At 31.9% G+C, this 21,541-nt stretch overlaps 1 protein-coding gene across 1 annotated transcript in view; it reads left to right on the top strand.

Moving 5' to 3' along the window:
• Positions 1-766: 766 nt before the first annotated feature.
• Positions 767-21,541, top strand: part of Eip74EF (Ecdysone-induced protein 74EF) — a 136,775-nt gene continuing 116,000 nt past the window's right edge. Inside the window, exon 1 of the mRNA XM_008202580.3 lies at positions 767-789. The gene's annotated coding sequence lies outside the window, so the exon portion shown is untranslated. The remainder of the gene's footprint in view (positions 790-21,541) is intronic.

Genomic DNA, 21,541 nt, shown 5'->3' with positions numbered 1-21,541 from the left:
GAATATGAAAAAATAAAATAGCGAAAATCAGGATCCCATTTATTGATTAAGACTAAATCAGATGAGTTTGTTGCGTGATTTGTACTAGATATTTGGCAAACTGATGGATCTTCATCAATCAATCTCTCCGCAATAACTCAATTAATGATCGAATAGACGCAAACCGAGATCATTAAAAAGTTGCAGTGATGAAAAAGTTTCCATCTGCCGAGATAATTGACTTCTTGCTTCTTTTACACTTTACTTTCTATTATTGTGGTTAGTGGTTTGTTAACTGGCCTTTTTCGAGTGAAAGAGGCGAGATGAATGAAATCCATTCATTTCGGATTAAAGGGTTGTTGGCTTGTTTTCCTGAAGAGTTGGTATCATAAACATACTTGTTTACTTCGTTTTCCCCAAAGCCCTTAAAATTGGGGGAAAACTAAATGATACCTTAGGTTGTTGTTATCAGAAGCCGCATGTAAGTGCGTCGCGATGATGTTGCGCCGTGTTTGGTTTACCACGTTTAAGGCCAGTGCTCCTTCGTCTAGAGAAGCACGTGGATCTGAGTGCTTTGCCCGGATTGCTGCTTACGCGACCTGCCTCAACTTCATAGAAGTTTAATCATGCTTTGGCGATTTTATTCCGAGTGATTCGATACAAAATCAAGCTTTCGGGTTGGACAGCGGCACGTGCCGTGTGCGGTGTACTTTTACATAAATGTGGATATTTTCTTCTCTTTGCCATCTCGAAGGCGTGTTATTGAACTGGCGATATGGTTCAGTGTAACTTATTCTAGCAGTCATTAAGGTAGGTTCTGGACCTTGTTTGATTTAATTATCTGATGGATAAAGTGCTCGTTGAAACGAAAAGGATATATTAAGCAAACACAAGAAAGTGAACACAGTTGGAGAAAATTCGTCCTAAAAACTGTGTGACGTAACTGGAAAGATTATTACAAACTGAAACTGAAAGGCTTCGTGTGAAATATATTATAATTGTTTCATACGACTTTCCTTGATTAGGGGGCGTGACAGCTATTTAATAATTCAAAACGAGTAAAATTTATAGAGGGAGTAGGTTGCTTACTTTTTAATTAATTTGTTACCGTTGTTTGATGGTACCACTATTTATCCAATTATATATACGAGCGGTTGTTCCATACTTTAAACACAAAACAATCATAACATCCCTTATTAAACCAAAAGGGACCTAAAAACATTCAATAATTTTGTTATTTTTTAGGCTTTGATATTTTATTTTAAACGCTTTTCTTTCACACATTTTCTCTGTAGTATTGATATAATATATTTTTTAAGACTTTTTTTTAATATTTTCTGCAAAAAAAGAGTCCTGTACTTTTGAATTTAACAAAGTTTTCTCAAACCAGGGGCGGATCTAGAAATTAACTTTTGGGCTGGGGCTTTCAAAAATTTTTAGAATGGTGAAGCTCTTGAATGAAACTTGTACTGTCGATATGTTAAAACATTTAAATAAATTGGTATCTACAAAATTTTATTTAAAAATTTATATTTATATATTTTTTAAATAAAACATCTTATATTATTTTCATTTTTGGATATAAACACTTGCTCATACTGTTTTTTATTAGTATATTTTGGTTATTTTTTAAAATAATTAGTTTTCATTGACAAAAACAACTCACTCTTTTTAATTATTCAAAATAACTTCAATATAAAATACAACTGCCATGCAATGTTAATTTTTATACCTGCAATTGTTTAAGTTTAAATTAAATACTTTTGGTTCATTTTGATAAAAACCATTGTGGTGCAAATGACTAACCTGTTACCATGACAACACATATAAAAGTTAATGCCAAGTGTATGCTGTTTGCACCACAATGGTTTTTATGAAACTGAACCGAATATAATAAATTTAAATTAATAAATTCTGGATGCAAAAAGAACTCGTAAGCTACTTCCGTGTTTTACTTTTCGAGAATACGCCTATTCCTATAACATATTATTATGTGTTAACAATGTATTTTCAATATAAAGAAAGGTATTTTGTGTTTTTAGACTCACTTAAAAAATACAGTTTTCGGGTAACGTTTCAATTTTAATTTAAAATTTTCTTTAAGCCGTCAATTGTTTTTTATGAACGGGTTAAAGAAAATTAAGTTAAAATCGAACTGTCGCCAGAACATTGTTTTTTTTTGAATGATAGCCTAAAAAACACCAAATTCTTTTCCTTATACTGAAACTAAACACAATGGAAAAAAACACATTAGAAATAAATTATTTATTTAAAGGTATTAATAATGTTGTTGCTTATTCCATAGATACGAGCAGAGGTAGTACACCTTTATTCTACAAGTGATTACTATGGTACATTATTTCATTTAGTTATGGTCTGTTTTTTTATAAACAATTGTCAGTGTCAAAATCGGCTATAAAAGTAGTTTATATTGTCTTAAAAAGGAAAATTGAGAAATTAGATTTACATTCTTACCCGGATTTGGGGTGAGCAATACACCTAGTTATATAAATTTCTTCAGTTAAAGCCATACAATAAAAATTCGATAGAATAAAGTAGCCATTTGGTGATTTTTTAATTCTATTTGGTGGTTTTTTATTCAATCGGTGTAAAAAATTTACAAAAATTTCTCGATGTATGTACATAGGTAGAAGAAAAAACGTTGTATTATACACGTAAAGAAAAGTTGAACAACTTTTCTTTACTTGTATAATAAACTACTATTATTTATTTATTAATAAATGTGCATTAACAAGACCAATTACAAAATATTGGTTCGTAAGGTTTTACAAGTATGTTATTTAGTAAAAAATAAAATTGATGTTTGAAGGGGGGGGGGGGAGGATCATGGTCGCGCTTCCTCAAAAGTTAATAAACGTGGTGTGAAACTAGACCCCACAAGTGAGTATACCGGGTGTTTAAAAACCGGCGCACTAACTCAATGGAGTGTGGTAGAGAATTGCTTACATATAAAGGTAAAAATAGTAAAAAATTCTTTGTATTAAAGTTATTGATAAATAACGAATTTTAAATAAATGATATGTGGCAACGTTGCCTAACAGTCGTGATCGCAATAGAACTTGATCAACAATAAAAATAAATGATTTTTGAAACGGTTTCCTAGGAAATAATTTCCAGTGTTGACACATCTACAAATTGTATTTTTTTTTGATGAATTTTATTTTTTTAATTTTTTTCAAAATTTTTTTCGTGATCTACACCTGCTTCTCAACCATGTACCACTGAGTTGGTGTGCCAGTTTTTGAGCACCCTGTATTGCTAATACAGATGTACTCTATTGATTTTTAAGCCAATTTTTTTATGTAACGTATAATTTAACGTTTCTTATAGTAACGTGTTTTCACTATTTTAAAACACGCCTGCCATAGCAACGTGTTTTATATTAAATGTTCCAACAAAAAAAGTTTGAATAACACTCATGCGAAAACGCTTGAAGTTCTCGGGTGTCTATGCAACTTGGCATACGGTCCTTGCATAACGACACCCCTCGCACTTCAAGCTTGTGTTTTCGCTCGCGTATTATTAATAACTATATTTGATTCGGGAAACTTCATTTAGAGAAGCGTATTGTTGTCAAGGTGTTAAAGTCTCAAATTAATATTATATCATTAAATATTTAATTTGATTTTTTTTAATAATTACCTCTGGGTACAAAAAATGAATTAATCTTTTTACAGTGTAATCAGTAATTAGGTATGTAGGTATATTTTAACTTTTCTTTTATAAAAAATGAATCACCCAGTTCATATGGTTACTCACACTCAAATGCGAGATATTATTTTATTCTTGTTTATTCAAAGGTCATTAATTCTTCCGGTACCGCAATAATATTAATTGATTGGTTAATGTTTAAAGTTATTTATGGTATATCATATGGTATATGGTATATCATGGTATAATTACAAAAATGTTTAATCACGCATGTGGTATATAAAACAGTTTCTTTAATTTTTGGGCAAAAAATTAAAATTTTCTTGGTTTCACCTGACGTAGACGTCAAGGAACACGATGAGTCACTGTTAAATGTGAATTAATTGAATTCTGTTTAATTACGTGTCTTAATTAAACTTCCGACAGATGATCCGAGATAGATTTCTAGTCAGGAGTAGAATTATTGTTCGTTCGTTCATGCGTATGCAGATATAATCCAATTAAGTTTTTCAGATAAAAAGCTTTTTTCAGGCTTTATTCACTCTTTTCAGTGCACATGTGGTATTCAATATAAACGATATGAGCATACACACCTCTGAAAGAAACCGTCTCACGCGCGTACTCTATAATTTTATCTTTGTGTAATTAGCCGTGAAGTTATCTGCTTGTATACTTCGCTGTGTTTCATAAACCACCTGTGTGAATGTGTTTGATGTAGACGAAGTATGGCGGATTATTGAAGCGCTCATACAAATCACCGGCACATGAAATAATCCCGTCTTTAAAAAGTTTTTGAGCAAATTTTTGTTAGAATTATTGCTTAGAACAATTCAGTGTTATGACAGTGTAATCATCCTTGTACCTCCCTTTTTGTTTCCGTTAGTTGAATCATGTGCAATGTTCGTTTTAGCATAAAGGTTGGAAAGCACGCAATCCAGCAAAATGCCAATCCTTACAATGTGATGGCCACCATTATCGAGTATTAGGTTAATTAAATCGAGACCTGAAGCATAGGAAACAACAGGTTTTAGTACCTCTGGTAACGATACTTAATTTCCACCGACACTAATTCCAGTACAGCTTGGCTCGAAACTACCTATCGATAAATTTTCGCATGCCTTTCGTTGGCTAGCAGGGATTCACCTTTAGTTATGTATAATGTTTCCATCCAGTAATTATTATTATCATTACTGCATTTTAACGACCACTTTTATTTTCGATTTATTATTGGCGGTTCTCTTTATAGCGTTGTAAACCTCAATAGATAGTAGCAAAGTGCATTGATAATTAATGTTGCAGGTACTTTGGATAATGCAAGTGGGTGTTGCTTGCACACCATGGGGTGAGTTTAGAAAAGAAACCAATAACGATTTTTAATTGAAACGATTTTGACTTCATTGTGGAAAATGAAAAATATTCCATAAACATCACCTTCCATTATAATAACCACTTATGTTCATCTGGAATGTCGCGGTCATATAAACTTCTAAGCTATATCTTGTAATTATACGAGAACAGTAATTAAATTTAACTACTAACTTAGGACTAATAATAATCTAACCAAGCCGGTGTATAAAACAAAATGTAATTTTTATTAATTCACAATTAATATCTAGTAATTAATAGCTGCTTACATAACTGTTACTACAATTGTAATTTCTACTACTTTTGGGCGTACCTATCTATCTATTTAGACTCTAATAGCGTTGATGCCGACTTAGGTTATCATAAATCATGAAACATTAATATTAGTTATCATTAAGTAACTGTATCTAAATCCGTTTGGATTTTTATTATTAGCTGTTTTATTTAGAAAAAAGTCTTGATGCACTGACACATATCATAATTGTGATAACATTCTGCAACCACAAACTAGTTTTTATTTTCTTAACTTTTTACAGGGTTAGTTTAAAAGAAATATGTGGAAAATTAGGTTGAAATTTTATGTACTAAAAGTACGAGGTTTTTCGAATTTTTTTGAAAAAATTTAGGGAAATAAATGAATTTCTGGTATAAAAATGAACAACGATTTACCAAATTATGTCTAAGCTACAAAGGTGCTGAAATGCTTAGAAAACAGAAAAAATTGCTTTTTTCGATCCAATTTGGTATTTTATTTTTCGACACTATCAAAATTTCCGTTTTTTTCCTTTGTAAGGCAGTTTTCACAACTATTTTCACGCAATTTTAAGACTTGTTTAGTCTAATTCGAGGAATACAATGTTGTATTCAACTTGTTTTCGTGTAAATCAGTTCATTTATTTCACCTCGTGGATGATAAACCACTCGTGAAATAAAACGTCCGATTTACACTTGTTAAATAATAATTATTTTTATTTTAAATTTCGAGAAATATGTGGGTTTTTGACCGAACGATGCAATAAAACTTTGAAAAATTTTAAAAATGGTACATTGGAGAACTTAATTTTGTAGTTTCTTCTACAAATGCTTAAAAAACGACGCAAATTTAACGATAGTTTGGTTAGTTTTTATTACTTTTGATAAAAAAATACACAAATTTGATGATTCTTAGAAGATTTATGATGAAATTATGCACAATTTCAAGTTTTGCGTCAAAAGCCTGCTGGAATAATAAAAAACAATTAAACAATGTCATTTTAAAATAAAGGTTTTTTTAGTTTTTTTTCCAGAATTTCTCTAAATACGGGAATTGCAAACTGAAAACCTTACACGTTTGGTAGATTCCAAAACATTTGTTGATTTTTGATAAATTTTGGCAAAAATTAAGATTATTAAATTGAAAAAGTGCTAATACGTTTGAAGAAAATGTTTTTTTTTCTACTTTGTTTTCAAAAATTGTTTATTTTGAAACTAAAAGTACAGACTGATCCAGAAATATGAGTCTGTTGGCAACAGATTTGAAAGTATTTGTGTGAATTCGATTTTTCTTGACAATTATTTGCCGTACAACCCCACAAAAATGTTAAATTGTTGTTAACTGGAAACATACTCCATTGGATCCTTAAAAATTTAAGTCCAGTGTTGCCAACAGACTCAGTATTTCTGGATCAGTCTGTAGTTTCACAAAGAGAACTTTTGTGCAACTCTTTTTAGTAAATTTTTAGGAGTTGTAATTTAGTTTGTGATCTGTCAGCGTCAGGTTGTTTATTGATAAAGCCCGAATAATTAACAAAGTTAAGAGGAAATAGTTTGAACATAATTTGATGAGTTTACTAAACAAAAGCAAACAACAAAAATAGAAAGTAGAAAAAATAGTATATTACACTCGTGTTGTAACACTTAATTGTGACACTTATTCTATTGGAGCACTTCTTTGTCGTGCTCCAAAACCATTCGTGTCACAATAGAACGTGACTAAATTCACTTTTTTAATATTACTTTTAAATTTTAACAGATTATTGGATTTCTTTTACAATGTGGCATTTGGAGAATCGAATTTTTTTGTACGTCTTTTGGTATAGCTACTAAATCCTTCTTAAACTTTTTTTTAACTAAATCAACATTAAGCAACATTTAATAAGTATTTTAAGGGGGAAAAACTGGAGGGCACCCTCCAAATTTTGGAGTTATTAATTAATAACCGATGAGAAATTTGTCTGTGGAGTAGAAAAAGGGATACACTAAAATAGAACTGGCAACACGGCGCATCTGTAAAACCGTTAAAAATGAATTTTGAACCAGTTAACAAACAAAAACGAATATCCCGACACAGAATTTTTGACTTTAGAGCTCTGTTCGGGATAGTTAGGAGGTAAACATATTAAAATTCGCTGTTCCTACGAGATGAGCGTGCCATAGGGGCCACCAAGAAAATGTAATTACGGATTTTTTTTGGTTAAATTTGGAAAATAGGACGCGTTTACAGTAAAACCGCTATAGCTTTTCACCGTTTGTCGAAGGTTTTAGCCTAATAATGTAATAATTCTTCTTTTGTGATGTAATTATTTGACACATTTGACATTTTCAATCGGAAGTCAGACAGTATTGTTACATTTTACAAATGAGTGATGATTGGCCAGGGAATATAGTTTATAATGTTGATTTAATTTTTAAAAAATGCGTTAAAATGTAACTATGTGCAAATTATGAATACCTTTCAATCAAAGTGTTTATCAAAAAATTATAAGAAAAAGGCCATAAACATAAGAGCATAACTTAACACGTAAATGTGAACCGTAAGATATTTTTCTTCTTGAATTAAAAATTATATGAAGCCAAATAACTTGACCACTTTATTCCGGGAAAAAACTGATATGAACTGAAAAAAGAAAATTTTTATTTTAGAGAGTAGCAATAGAGCAGTTAGCAACTATCTATCTTTTTCACAATATTTTACAAAAAAAACTAACTTAATCATGTAAATATTGCAAATTTATTATGTTTATTTATGTAGTTTGTTAATTTTATAATTGTCAAATAAAATATTATGGAAATACAAAAAAGCAGTATTCTATATCTCTATATCTCGATTTTTTATGGCAACAACTAGTTGACTGATGAGGTTCCACTGTAATTGAAAACGATTTTCCCTATTCTCAATCGAAATTTATAAATAAGTAAATATTGTAACCCTCACTGATTTAGAGACTTTATGTCAAATTGCATCTGTTTTGACAAAGTACCTTCTTATTTATTAGATCGCACTGTTATAACAAAGCCACCCATTGCACTGTAGACACGTGGAACTTGGAAGATACCAGAAAAAACAATTGAAATTGTCTCGACTTCACCATTTATCCGTTTTCTCCACCAATTATTTTCTTCCCAAAAATTAAAACTGTCTTTGAGTTTTGGTTGTTAGAAATGATAATAAATCGGAAGTAGATGTGTATGTATGGGTAGCATAAATGCATATAATTGTGCAGAAAAGCAAACAAATGCTCCCGTAATTAGGGGTATTTGTTTCAGGCCGATAGAAAATCTCTATTGCTTTGGCCGTTGGCTGCTCTTGCCTCATCGGATTTGTGCTCATTTTGTGGTCAAGGTGCAGCTCAGCTGCTCCCCATCCTGAACTCCTGCTACTTTTGCAACGGATGCATTCTGGCCCGTCCCCGATGCGCCCAGATATGTTGGGCGCGGCTAGATGAGATCACCGTGGCCTGTGAGATCCTGCTGCACATGCAGCAGGTAGGCAGGCGAGCTTACGGCGATGCCTCTGAATATAATGAGTAATTGTGCAGGTGATGGCGGCCCCGCACGGCCTGCACAATGCACGCCAATGCGGCCAATGACCGGACACAGCTTTGCAGGATTCCCTCGACCTCGTCGCCATCCAGACTCACTTCTTATTCCGTTTCTTGCGCTACCGACAGCCACGCTCCGGTAGGTCGTCCTGCAGGTCCTTCCTCCGACGATGACAACTTGATGCAATCGAGAGAAAAACGCACCGACCTGTCTTCGAACAGATGAGCTGGCTCGAATTCTGGATTTCTAAAGCGTTATTTTTACCACTTGCGAGCAGGGCCGGATTACCCAACAGGTGCACCCATAGAAATTTCTTAATAAAGGGTGCACTTTCGTTTCACACTTTTACCCTGACTCACTTTAAATTTGTTATACCTATCTGTTGAAAAAATCGAAAGTTGGGAGAAATAATACACAATTATTAGTTTATAAAAATTTATGTTCTCTTTTTGCAATTTCTGATTTCGTAGTCATTTAACAGCTCTCTCAACCCAGTTAATAAAGGCATGTCCTTGAAATATTTTATAAAAGTAAACATTTCTACAAATAAGAGCGATTCTCTTCAAGGAATAAGGAAAATAGACCTAAATAATCTGAAATATTTAGAACCGACTTTGTCAGTTTCCTGCAGCGTTTTAAAAAAATCTTTAAATAGGCGAGGTTTTTTTAATTTATTAATCAGTAAAATACGAGTAGTACATATAAGCAATTTTTTTAATTCCAAACTGGGGAAACAAGGCAAAACAACTCATTTTAAAGAATATAATTATGTTTGCAATACGGAGAACCAAATACTAGGAGGCGAAACTAGATACAGATGAGCCGTATAAATAAAATTGAGAAAATACTTTTACATCCAATTTTGCGAGTGAATGTATGAATAAAGATGTAATCTTAACATTGAGGTTTATTTATTTTCTATAAAACAAAATGATTAATATAAAGTAAAATGTTTTTTCATTGAGAATTTACTTCAAGCATCACATTTTAAAAGTAGCACATCAAAATCGAAACGATGATGGATGTTGTTCAATCAAAGACAGAAAATCTTACAAATAACATCGCAAACCCTTAGAAACAGTTTTTAAGATTTTGAAATTTCGGTTTAAACTAAAAAATGTTCATGCTTTGGCCATGTAATTTTTGAATGAAAACAATGTAACGCGAGAAGGTGCCCTAAAGAAAATTATTGAATAATTACACTAGTTTGCAAAATATATTTTATTTTTTCCAAGAGGTAAATTATACTGATTTTGTGTTCTGCGTACTCACTGATAACTAAAATTTATGTCACATTTGTCTATCACGTCTAGTTTTTTTCATATACAGTGTGCTCAAAAACTGGCGCACCAACTCAGTGGTACGTTATTGAGAAGCAAGTGCAGAATACGGGAAAAATGTTGAAAAAATCTTAAAGTGATATTTTAAAACATCTGGAGCTTATTGTGTTAACTTCTTCAATTTTTATTACTTCTTAATGTTTTTATGTTTCGCACTAAGTAATCGTTCCCTAACCAAACAATGAATAATTATTTTTAAATTTTCTATCAGACTTTAGCAGTTTTTTTAATTAAAAAAATAAAATTTATCAAAAAAATCAAAATGTGTAGATGTGCTAACACTGGGAATTATTTCCTAGGAGACAGTTTAAAAAATAAAAATTTTTTATGGTTGATCAAATTCTATTGCGATCACGACTGTTAGACAACGTTGCCAGATATCATTTAACTAAAATTCCTTACTTATCAATAACTTTATTACAAAGAATTTTTTAACGATTTTTACCTTTATATGTAAGCATTTCTCTAACACACACCATTGAGTTGGTGCGCCAGTTTTTGAGCACTCTGTATTTACTAAAAGTTTTGAAAATTTGTTTTTGGTGTCTAGTTTGGCATTGGTTGTTTCTGTAATAAACTACTTGTTATTCATTTTATTTGCTTTAAAACATTGTCAAGTGAATGTAGATTAAGCCCAAATAACTTTTGTTTTGATTGTGATAATAAAAGTATTCTAATAAAACCTGGCAAACTTAAGTGATCAAGATCTCATCTCATCAAGATTCAAAGTCTTATTAAAAGAGGTATACTAAGGTTTTTGGGATAAAAAATATGTTAATTGATTACTGCTGGTTACAATAACTTACACTAATCAGTGCAAAAAAAGAAACAATCTGTGCCATTTTTAATTTTTCAATAGTTTTGAATCAATGTTTTTGTGGTGTCTTTGGCATACGTTATTGACGTGATTAACAAATTGTTAAATATTTTATTTGCTTTAAAATATCATCAAGTGAATTTAAATTAAGCCCAAATAACTTTCTCTATGTTTGTGTTTAAATTATCTGAACAAAACCTGGTAAGCTTAGGAGAATGTTTCCATCAAGGTTTAAAGTCTTATAAAGAAGTTTTTGGGATAAAAATATGTTATTCGTTTACTACTACTCTACATTTAGATAAACTGACCTTGATAATACAAAAGAAGAAGCAGTCTAGAACATTTTTAATTTTGCAAAATTGACAAATACTAATACTTTATAATGAATATTTTAAAAACTTGAGGTCCTAATTTTTTTCGACTTTAGTATCAGACTTAGGGCTGGTTTATAGAAAGCTTTGTTAAAATTTAATTTGTTGTTAAAACTTAACAGCGCTAATGGACCAACCAAATTGCTTTAATTTGGTCACGTGATCAGTTAATCACGCATTTATTTAATTGCGGATTAAATTAATGACGCTTCAATAAACCGGTCCTTAGGGTTAATTATTCTTTCTACTGATTCACATTGGTTTCATCTATTGGCAAAAAACGATGTAAACTAGTGTTATTTGATTCTGTGTCTTATACAGGGGCTTAAAAATTGGCGCACCAACTTACTGGTGTGTGGTAGAGAAATGCTAACATATAGAGGTAAAAATACTAAGAAAAATTTTTGTATTAAAGTTATTGATAAATAAAGAATTTTAAATAAATGCTATGTGGCAACGTTGTCTAAGAGTCGTGATCGCAGTAGAATTTGATCAACAATACAATAACATTATTTTTGAAATGGTTGCCTAGGGAATAATTCCAAGTGTTGGCTCATCTACAAATTGTGATTTTTTTGATAAATTGTGATTTTTTTGATGAATTTTGGTTTTTTATTTAAATTAAATTAACTGTTAAAGTCTCTTAGTAAATTTAAAAATAATTATTTGTTAGGGAACGATTACGTAGTGTGAACATAAAGACGTAAAAAATAATGAAAACTAAAAAATTAAACAGAATAAGTTTCTCGAAGTGTTCACATGTTTCTCAACAACGTACTGAGTTGGTGCGCCAGTCTTTGAGCAACCTGTATAATATTGTAAAATATTCTATGGATCAAAATTTCGACGGAAGTGATGCGGAAAATGACGACAAATAATATTGAAGAACAACATGAATTTTGATAATAATCTTCTTCGAAGGGTGCAGATTATACCACACGACGTTTCACATTTTGCTCAGTAGCAGTAGCTATACCTATTTAAATAGTTTATTACATAGCGGGTGTAAAAAGTGAGTGATATCGTGCGAGTAAAAATCTTGACACACGAGGCGCTAGCCGAGTGCGGAAAGCTCACGAGCAAACGATAAACACTTCCAGCGAGTTTTGTTCACTATTTTTCCTACGAGACTGAAGAAAAGCCATTTATTACAAAAAGATTTTGATGAGCTGCATTTAAAATTTTATTTGCAATTTGCATTATACTGGTAACTGATTCATCAGTAATTCAGTATATTCTTCGCGACAACAGAAGATTTCCATTCACCGTGGCAGTTAAAAGTTGTGATGTCACCGCCGTGTTTTAAATAAATGGCTATTTGTTTAAGGAAGCTGCAAAGGTTGTTACCTTTGTCTATTATTAGGCCATAATATTGCTACTAGGAGACGTCATATGATATTAATAAAACCTATAGATTTTATGAAAAGACTATAAGATCTGTAACAAAATTAAACTTTATTTTCTATATTTACTTTTATATTAAAAGAGAAAATATGGTCGGTTTTTCCTTTATTTATTCGATGTACTTCAAAACATCAAATGAAAATTTTGAAAAATAATTTGAGAATATTGATTTAGTTGTCTGGCTGTGGATAAACCGTTGTATTGCATACGGGTGTTACAATATTATGGGTCTTACATGTGTTTTATCCGCTTAATTAAACGCACAAACTTTGTTCGCCCGTTTAAACCTTTGTGCGGATAAAACATTGTAACTCCCTTATCAATAAATAGCTATAAAGTCAGTTGAATTTAAACATTTTTTATAATATATTTTATATAGTAGCAATTCTTGCTAGAAAGACGGGTTAAACTAAACTAAATAAACCAAAATATGTAAATTTGGAAATTACTTTTGGAATATTCTGTATCGAATTAATAATATTTCTTCCTTGGGCCTTCCACAAGTATAATCCGGCCCTGTTTGCTCGCATTCTTCTGTCAACGCCAACAATTGCTCCGAGGACTAGAATTGAACGGAAAGCATTTTTCTACAGATTTCCTGATAGCAATGGATTAATCCCTGATGCTATTTATCTGTCCATTATGTCGCCAGAAGTGCCGTTTTAACACCTGAGAAAATCTTAGGCGCGAAGAATGGATAATGACTACCTTCTTCTAGTCTTCAACAAAAAATAAATCGTAACACAAATGGATGGAAAGAGAAGATTTTACTGGCGCTCTCTGTCCACAAGAAAGCCGAATTTTGTTACTGGAAAGCAGGGACGATCTTCTCAATTTTCCCACAATAAAAAGTTCTGGATAAAAAAATGCGTGCAAAATTGCTGTGCTATTTTATTTTTAATGAAATTCCGCTAAAATCACGTTTTTGGCTGAGAAATGCACTAAAACGTTCAGAAGAAAATCACATTATTATTTTTGGTAAATTCGATCCCTCGAACAATTAAAAATGAAGGTAACTGGTTAGAGAAGTTAAAATGCGTCTCTGTGTAGAGACCGGCACTTGGAAACAATTTGCAATTTTGCGATAGCCGACAATGGTCAGCACCCTTAAACATGATCGAAATTTGACGTCGTTTCTGCGAGTTGAGATAAGACAAGACATAATTATGCCTCGAATGTGGTAATAAATTATGAATGCGGTTTAAGATATTGAAAAGATTAATTACAGCGCTTATTAAAAGTCGCTTTATAATTACCTATTATTTATAATTTTTGTTCGTTTTGCTTTTATTATCATTCTTCTTTAAAGTAATTAGTGCTCATATACAACGAGTTAATCGTTGTGAAATGATGATTCATTTGTAAAGAGGCGTTTTATGATGTATTATCTTCGCAGTACATTAAAGACTTCAGCTTTGGACCGTGATAGACATTTTATAATAACATATTTGTACTATTCTTAGCCGGAACTAGAACTAATAAGCGATAAAATGAACAATACCCACTGGCCTGTAAATCCCGACTGGTTAATGCTATTTCAAATTACTCCACATTTGTCAGGGAAGTGAAGTTTTACCTTTAAATATCATTTTTACACTTGCTCACCTCTAAGACGACCATAATTTATTCAAGAGTAACAACGGGAGAAGGTCTTGCTTCTGCAAATTCCAGGGTCAATAATTACTATTAATTATAATGATTTTTTGAAGATAGAAATTAAAAATAACTAGACGTCGATTATCAGATTGAGATAAGATTATGTTCAATTAATTTTTATAATTATGACTCGTTCTTCTACTGTCAAATATCAGCTTGATTGCAGTTCTCATGGGCGACATTCGAGTCGACCTTAAATTTCTTTTGACCCCATGCAAAGGCCTCGAAGTGATTAATGTGTAGTCAAATCGCTTAAGGTTAACAAACTATCATATAAAATTTAAATTCACACAGCTACATTTCCTTGAAGGGGTACTTTCGTCCTTAGGTGTGCTGCTATTACAATCTGAGCTTAATTATACCTTAAAACTATTTCAATTTTCCGCTGGCCATCATTTTCTGCCTTACAACTGCATTTCATTAAGTTTGATAACATAATGGCTACGTTACTGGATAAATCGATTTTGATTATTGTTTACCCGGTGGAAAATGTGACTAAACAAGGAAAAAACGAAAAAAATAAAGGACTTTCGTAATATGACTATTGATTGTCATGTAGAATAACTTTGTACTTGTCTTTAATACTTTCACTAGATATTATTGACTTTACTTATTTCTGCTGGTATCTTCCAAAGCCTTCAAATCAATTGAGAATTTTATGAATCTTGAAGTAACTCATTCGTGCCAGGCATCAGACGCAGGACAGCTGCGTAGGCTCGAAGCCGTCCTGCGAAAGCTCAAATTTTCCTGTATTGGATCGTTCGTTTTCTAACGATCGAAGCTGGTGCGGTGTGGCGTAAACTATGGAGACGTTGACCCCACAACGTCACTGGCCGACCTAGTGTCGTCACTGATACTACCACCCCTTATCGGTCACGGCCTCAACATTATTTTCATTACAATTGTCGCGATATTCCACCCACACTGGTGTTTTTCCCACTTGAAAATTCCAGTTTCTAAATTAATTCATTGTTCATTATGCACAAATTTTCTTTCCACTCGAAATGTGGTAAAATAAGCAGCTATACTCTGTCGTAAATTGACGGTTGAGGAATGCAAATGAATTGACATGATGCAACCAGCTCAATCAGACTCGATCTATAAGCGTCCTAATGAGGGGAAAAAATCGGCTAATGAGCTTCTGGGCTAGTAGATTATAGCTGTTAGGATCGAAAAAACTGGACAGTCTGATTGAATCTGTAAGGATTATGACGCGTAATGATTTGACTTGGAAAAAGTTACAGTTAAAGCACAACAGCCGGCGGCAAGCTTTTTTACTGTTTACCTGATATTCTTTGAAAACAAGTAATAACACCCAATACCTGAATGATAATTAAATTTAATTCAATTCATTTTTGAAACGACAAAATTGTTATTTTGGTCCGAATTTACTAATTTTTCTTTCATTTGTTTTAAATGGCTGATTCATCGTTCGAAAAAGCCAAAAATTTTATCATTTAGGCACAATTCGTTGATTCTTGTTCAATTTTTTGAGCAAATTGCATGAAGTAATACACTGGTTTCCATTTTTTTCTTTTACTAAGAAATAATTTATACTGATTTTGTTTTCTGCTTACTCAGTGATAAGAAAAACATATGCCACATTTGTCTATCCCGTCTAGTTTTTTTAATATACCTAATCAGAAATCACTAAAAGTTTTGAAAATTTGTTTCTGATCTCTAGGTTGGCATTCGTTGTTTCTGTGATAAACTAATTGTTAAATATTTTATTTGCTTTAAAGTTCGTCGAGTGAATTTAGATTAAGTCCAAACAACTTTTGTTTTGTTTGTGGTAAAATTATTCTAATAAAACCTAGGAAACTTAAGCGATTAAATAGTAAACGTTTTCATCAAAATTTAAAGTCTTATTAAAAGGGAGATGCCAAGGGGTTTGGGATAAAAAATAACTAACCGGTTACTGCTGCTTACAATAAGAGAAACTGACACTAATCCGTGCAAAAAAGAAACAATCTGTGTCATTTTTAATTGTTTAAAAGTTTTGAATCACTCTTTTTTGTTGTCTTTGGCATTTGTTGTTGACGTGATTAGCAAATTGTTAAAATTTTTATTTGCGTTAAAATATCATCAGATGAATGTAAATTAAACCCAAACAACTTTTTCTATGTTTATTTTAAATTATCCTAATACAAAAGTTGAGAAGCTTAAGCGATGAACATGGTGAATGTTTCCATCAAGATTTAAAGTCTTATGAAGTCTTTAGAGTTTTATAAAAAATATGTTATTCGTTTATTATTATTAGCTGTTTCAAAACTATAAAAACGCCAACGTCGTATTTTACCGAATAGTTCTTTTAAATAAGATTGGTAAAATTGTAAAATAGTTATTAATGATCTCTCATTGAAAGTATAAATTGTATTAGGTATTATTTTTTTAAAGTGCATGAATAATTTAAAACAGTTAATTTTGAGAGCAAATGCGACGTTGGCGTTTTTATAGTTTTGAAACAGCTAACAGTCTACATTAAGATAAACTGACACTGACAGTATAAAAAAGCAGTCTGAAAGATTTTTATAATTCAAAAATTTTCAAAAACTGATATTTTATAATGAATATTTAAAAAACTTGACGTCCTAATTTTATTTTCGACTTCAGTGTCAATCTTAGAGTTAATTATTCTACAGATACACATTGGTTTTAGCTATTGGTAAAAATTGTTGTAAACTTGTGTGGTCGATTGTATAACTGAAAAATGCCCACGATCGCTCATAAACATCGTAACACACAATATTTTCGAAAAAAGTCGATGATTTTTTGCTTTTTGTATTGAAATAATTGTATCTTTGCAAAACTTTCTAAATATAACCCTAAAATAATTTCGTTTTTTGTGCCCGAGAAGGGTAAAAATGGCACTACACTATTTAAGTTATGGGTTATTTCTGAATTGTTATTGATGCAACCAGTTGTACTAAAATAAAATTTTTAGAAATTTTCAAAATTGCATTGCTCTGAGTATTGTCTTGACAATTTTTCTAAAATTTTATTATGGACTATTATTTTTTGAAAGATATAAAACCAGTGTTGATTCAATTAATGTTTTAAAAAGTAAACTCAGTATCCAAGTGGTTAGTGTACCTAATCAGTATTATGTCACAAATGACCCATAATAAATTTATCCTGTATTTTTGACCCAGTTTGGTAATTTTTGACAAATTACCGAAAGAATAATTGCCTTTTTTGATGAAAAACGTCCTATTCTAACACCAAAATGGCAAATAAAGTTTCGCAAAAACTAGAGTATTATATTAATATTTAAGCAATGTGCGTAAACTCAAAAAAATGCTTCATTATTTAACTAATTTGAGATTTTTCGGTTAATTTTTGGCAAAATTTCACCAAACAACTAAGCTTCTTACTAAAAATGTGCTAAAATACCAGATCCAATTAAAATTTTGGCTATTTTTTGAGTTTTTACATAATAAATACGTTTCTAAAAAATTTGGTGAAACCTTAAAAAAAAACAAAAATAAATGTTTTGTGCTAAATCGATCGAAAAAGGTAATTTCACTTAGTTTAGTAACTTTTTGTTCTATTTTAACTAAATCTTACTTAAGCGCTTAATTGCAAATGAAATATTATCATCTTTGACACAGTTTGGCTATTCTTTGCGTATTTTTGATTAAATTGATTTTCTGATTTCTGGTTGAACAATGTAATTTCTCATTGCGTTAGCACAAAATTTTGTTGTTTTGTGGTCAGTAATAAAAATGGTTTAATTCGTGGTACCTCTGTTTAATTAAAAATGTTGTTTATTAGCAATGGCTATCAAATAGCTGCGTAGAAGCTTACATAAGTCATTTAGTGATTACCATTAAGTGGAGGTGCATGTCCCGGGGTGAAGCACCGAGTGAAAGTAACAAAAAGGCAACTACTGACTATTCATATTTCTTCGTTTTGCAGCCAGAGGCCGATGGTTACATTAGAAATTATCATTATTAAGTTTTCAAAATAGTTTTAACTTCGCAGATGAATGGTAATCTTAATCGTTGGCTTAAAGCTAATGCTTGTTAAGGTAGTAGATAATCAAGCACCTCGATACACCACAAAATTGCGTGTAAGCAATCATTTTTCCCCTTTATTTTTGTCATAAATGACAAACTGGGTATGCAACGGCGCTTTTATACGCATAGTTATAAATTCCTGCAGCGCAAATCCTGCTGAATCACTGTTTGACGGCGCTGCGAGGTGCTCTCTTTTTCTAAAAAAAATCTTTTCACTACATAACGAGGAATCTAAAACGAAACCTAATCTGATTTAACCGTGGTCGGCGTAAGCTTCACAAGTTCAACGACCGACGCTTCGGTGTTGCAGAAAGTTATAGCGATTTCCACAACATGCGGAAACTTTCACTTGCATTCTGTTCTGCAGACTCGGAAGTGCATTCACTCATTGACATCACATTTCCGATCAGAACTGCAACCGTTGAAAAGAAATCGATTACGCGTTCACGTAATAGTTTCGCTGCCAAAAGGAGTTCGAAGACACGTGCGTTTTTTATAACATCTTTTATAAACTATGCTATTTCTATTTATTTATACATTGTTTAACCCGCTGCCAAAAACCTTAAAACTGTTTGCGACTTTTTCTTTGTTGATGGTTGGAGATATCTGCTAATAGTAAAGGATTGAAATGTTCGCGTCATGGTGAGCAAAATTAGACAAGTCATTGTACTTTATAACGGCATGGTGTGAACTGGGTCGACAAGAGACCTCTAAAGGCATTTTAAAGAACTGTGGTGGCCACCGGTTGATGAAAGTTTGGAACTTTCTTCGTTAAAAAGCACTTTCGCTTCTTCCAGTAAATATCAGCAATTTGAGGCCAGCGTTTGTACCTCCTTAAATTTTAATAATTTTTTTAGAAATCTATTAGTTTGTTAAAGTATTGATGCTGATGATGTTTTTAGACGGTTTATTTTCTGTTAATATATTCCAGATTTAATTAAACTCCAAGGAAATCACCCACCGCTCTTGTTCAAATAAATGTCTAGTACCTTTACTACGACGTACTTAATTATCAGTTCACTGCCCACACAAAACTTCAAGGGAAAACGTTAGCATATTTTTGGAGCTCGTTTCATAATTTCCATTTTTATTACAAGGAAATACACAGTTTCAAGTTTGCAAATAATTACCCTCTCTGAGGCTAAGTCTTGATTTAGAGGTTACTTTTGTTGGAAAATATTTTTTATTGTTTTCGATTGTGTATGAGATCGACATAAATCAAATGAGCAAGAAAACGCAAAATCCCCTAAGGACCCAAACTGGCAAATAGCCTGTCACAATAGACGATTGAGAGATACAATAATTACTACCCATGGTCATTTTTGTTAACTTAAATGGTTACAAATTGCGTGTTTTCCATATCTGGGAGCAACATCAGTGGTTGCTAAATACAAGGTCTGCTAAACTTCTTTTTACTGTATCTCAAAAACCCAGAATTTAGCGATTGTTCCTAAATAATTTATATTTTTTCTCTGCGTAAGTGACTTTGTTCAGAATTTTTCCACAACTGCTTATACAATTTTGTAAGTTTATCGCTGATATATGTTTCTGAGAGAATTAATTTGGCGATTTCCTATGACATTTTGACAAAATCGGTTAAATTTACACAAAAAGGCTGTACTAACGTAAGTCTGTCATAAAAGTCGTAACGTGTTTGGGCGTTTGAGTCGTTAACCTTTTTTCCCGCAGTGTTTATAATAAAACGTTTCGGAGGTGGAAACCCAAAAATAGCGCAAAAATGTAACAGGTGAGAGGTGAGACGAGGATTAAAGTTTGGCAAGAGTAAAAAAATGTTGTGATTTTGGGTCGTTGCCCCATTTATTTTTAATCTGCTAGAAGTGTAATTGATGAAACTTTCTGCGAACGCGCATCACGCAATACATCAACAAACAATGAAGGAAGATTAATTATGCATAAAAATCCGAGATGATCGCGGTGAAATTGATTTCACTTTTATAATTGATCAAAAAGTAATAAAGTTCACGTCCGCCGTTTTTCGAATTTTTCATATTTGTGATGCGAAAGTATCGAAAATCGTGAGCAAAATTGGAGCTCGTGTTCTTGGACGATCAGTTAAACATAGAGTTGCAGGCGGTTTAGCAGGAATTAGAAAGTTAACGCACAGAGACAGATCGCACGAACTCTGGGAAAGTAACAGGGTTAATCGGGGACTTTTGAATGATTTAATGGATGAACTAGGTGGAAAGAAGGTAAAAAACGGTGAGCCATGGTTCGATCTCTTCCACTTATCATTATCATCAATCACTGAGTTTTAATTACGATAGCAGAGGAATTTAAGAAGACATTTTCTTCGAGCGGGACATGCTGGATATCTTGAATTGCAGCCGACATTGCTGATCTTACAACTTGCCGAGCCGATTTTTCAAATTGAGATGAAGTTATGCTGTTTACCAGAGGTCAACCGTGTCACTCTTTCTAACATTACCGGCTGAACTCATGCTTTCATTTTTAAAGGGTTTTAAAACAACCATAACTTGTACGCATTATCTTTGACAAGTAGTTAACAACAAATACTGCAAAGTAATAAGTAGTAGTAAAAGTTTTTTTAATTACAAAGATTGTTTGCTAAACAGTCATTCAATTTTTGCAAAAATTTTTAGATTTCATTTTCAGTTTTTATAATCAGTATCAGTAGAAGTAAATTTTTCTTCATAGGAACTTATTAGCTGTTTCAAAACTATAAAAACGCAAATGTCGCATTTTCTCTCAAATTTATCTATAATAATTTATTCATGCACTACAAAGAAATAATGGTTAATGTATTTTACAGTTCCAAAGAGAGATCTAATTATTAATAATTATTTTAAATGTTTATCAATCTTATTCAAAAAAATAATTTGGTAAAATCAGACGTTAGCGTTTTTATAGTTTTGAAATAGCTAACAGTACCAGTCAAATTGTTTACAACCTACAATTAGAGTCACACTTTTAAAATTTGAAATACGAGCAGAAAAAAGGATACAAATTGATGACGGACGGGACACAAAAAAACTCACATTTTTATCGTAATACATTATTCGTAATAAAATTCTGCTAACTTAAAAGGCACTTATTCCAACAACTATTTTTAGAGTAAATGGTGGAAATGTTGAAACT

This window comes from Tribolium castaneum, chromosome 4 (assembly GCF_031307605.1).
Source record: "Tribolium castaneum strain GA2 chromosome 4, icTriCast1.1, whole genome shotgun sequence".
Taxonomy (NCBI): Eukaryota; Metazoa; Arthropoda; class Insecta; order Coleoptera; family Tenebrionidae; genus Tribolium; species Tribolium castaneum.
This window is presented reverse-complemented; position numbering and strand designations above follow the sequence as displayed.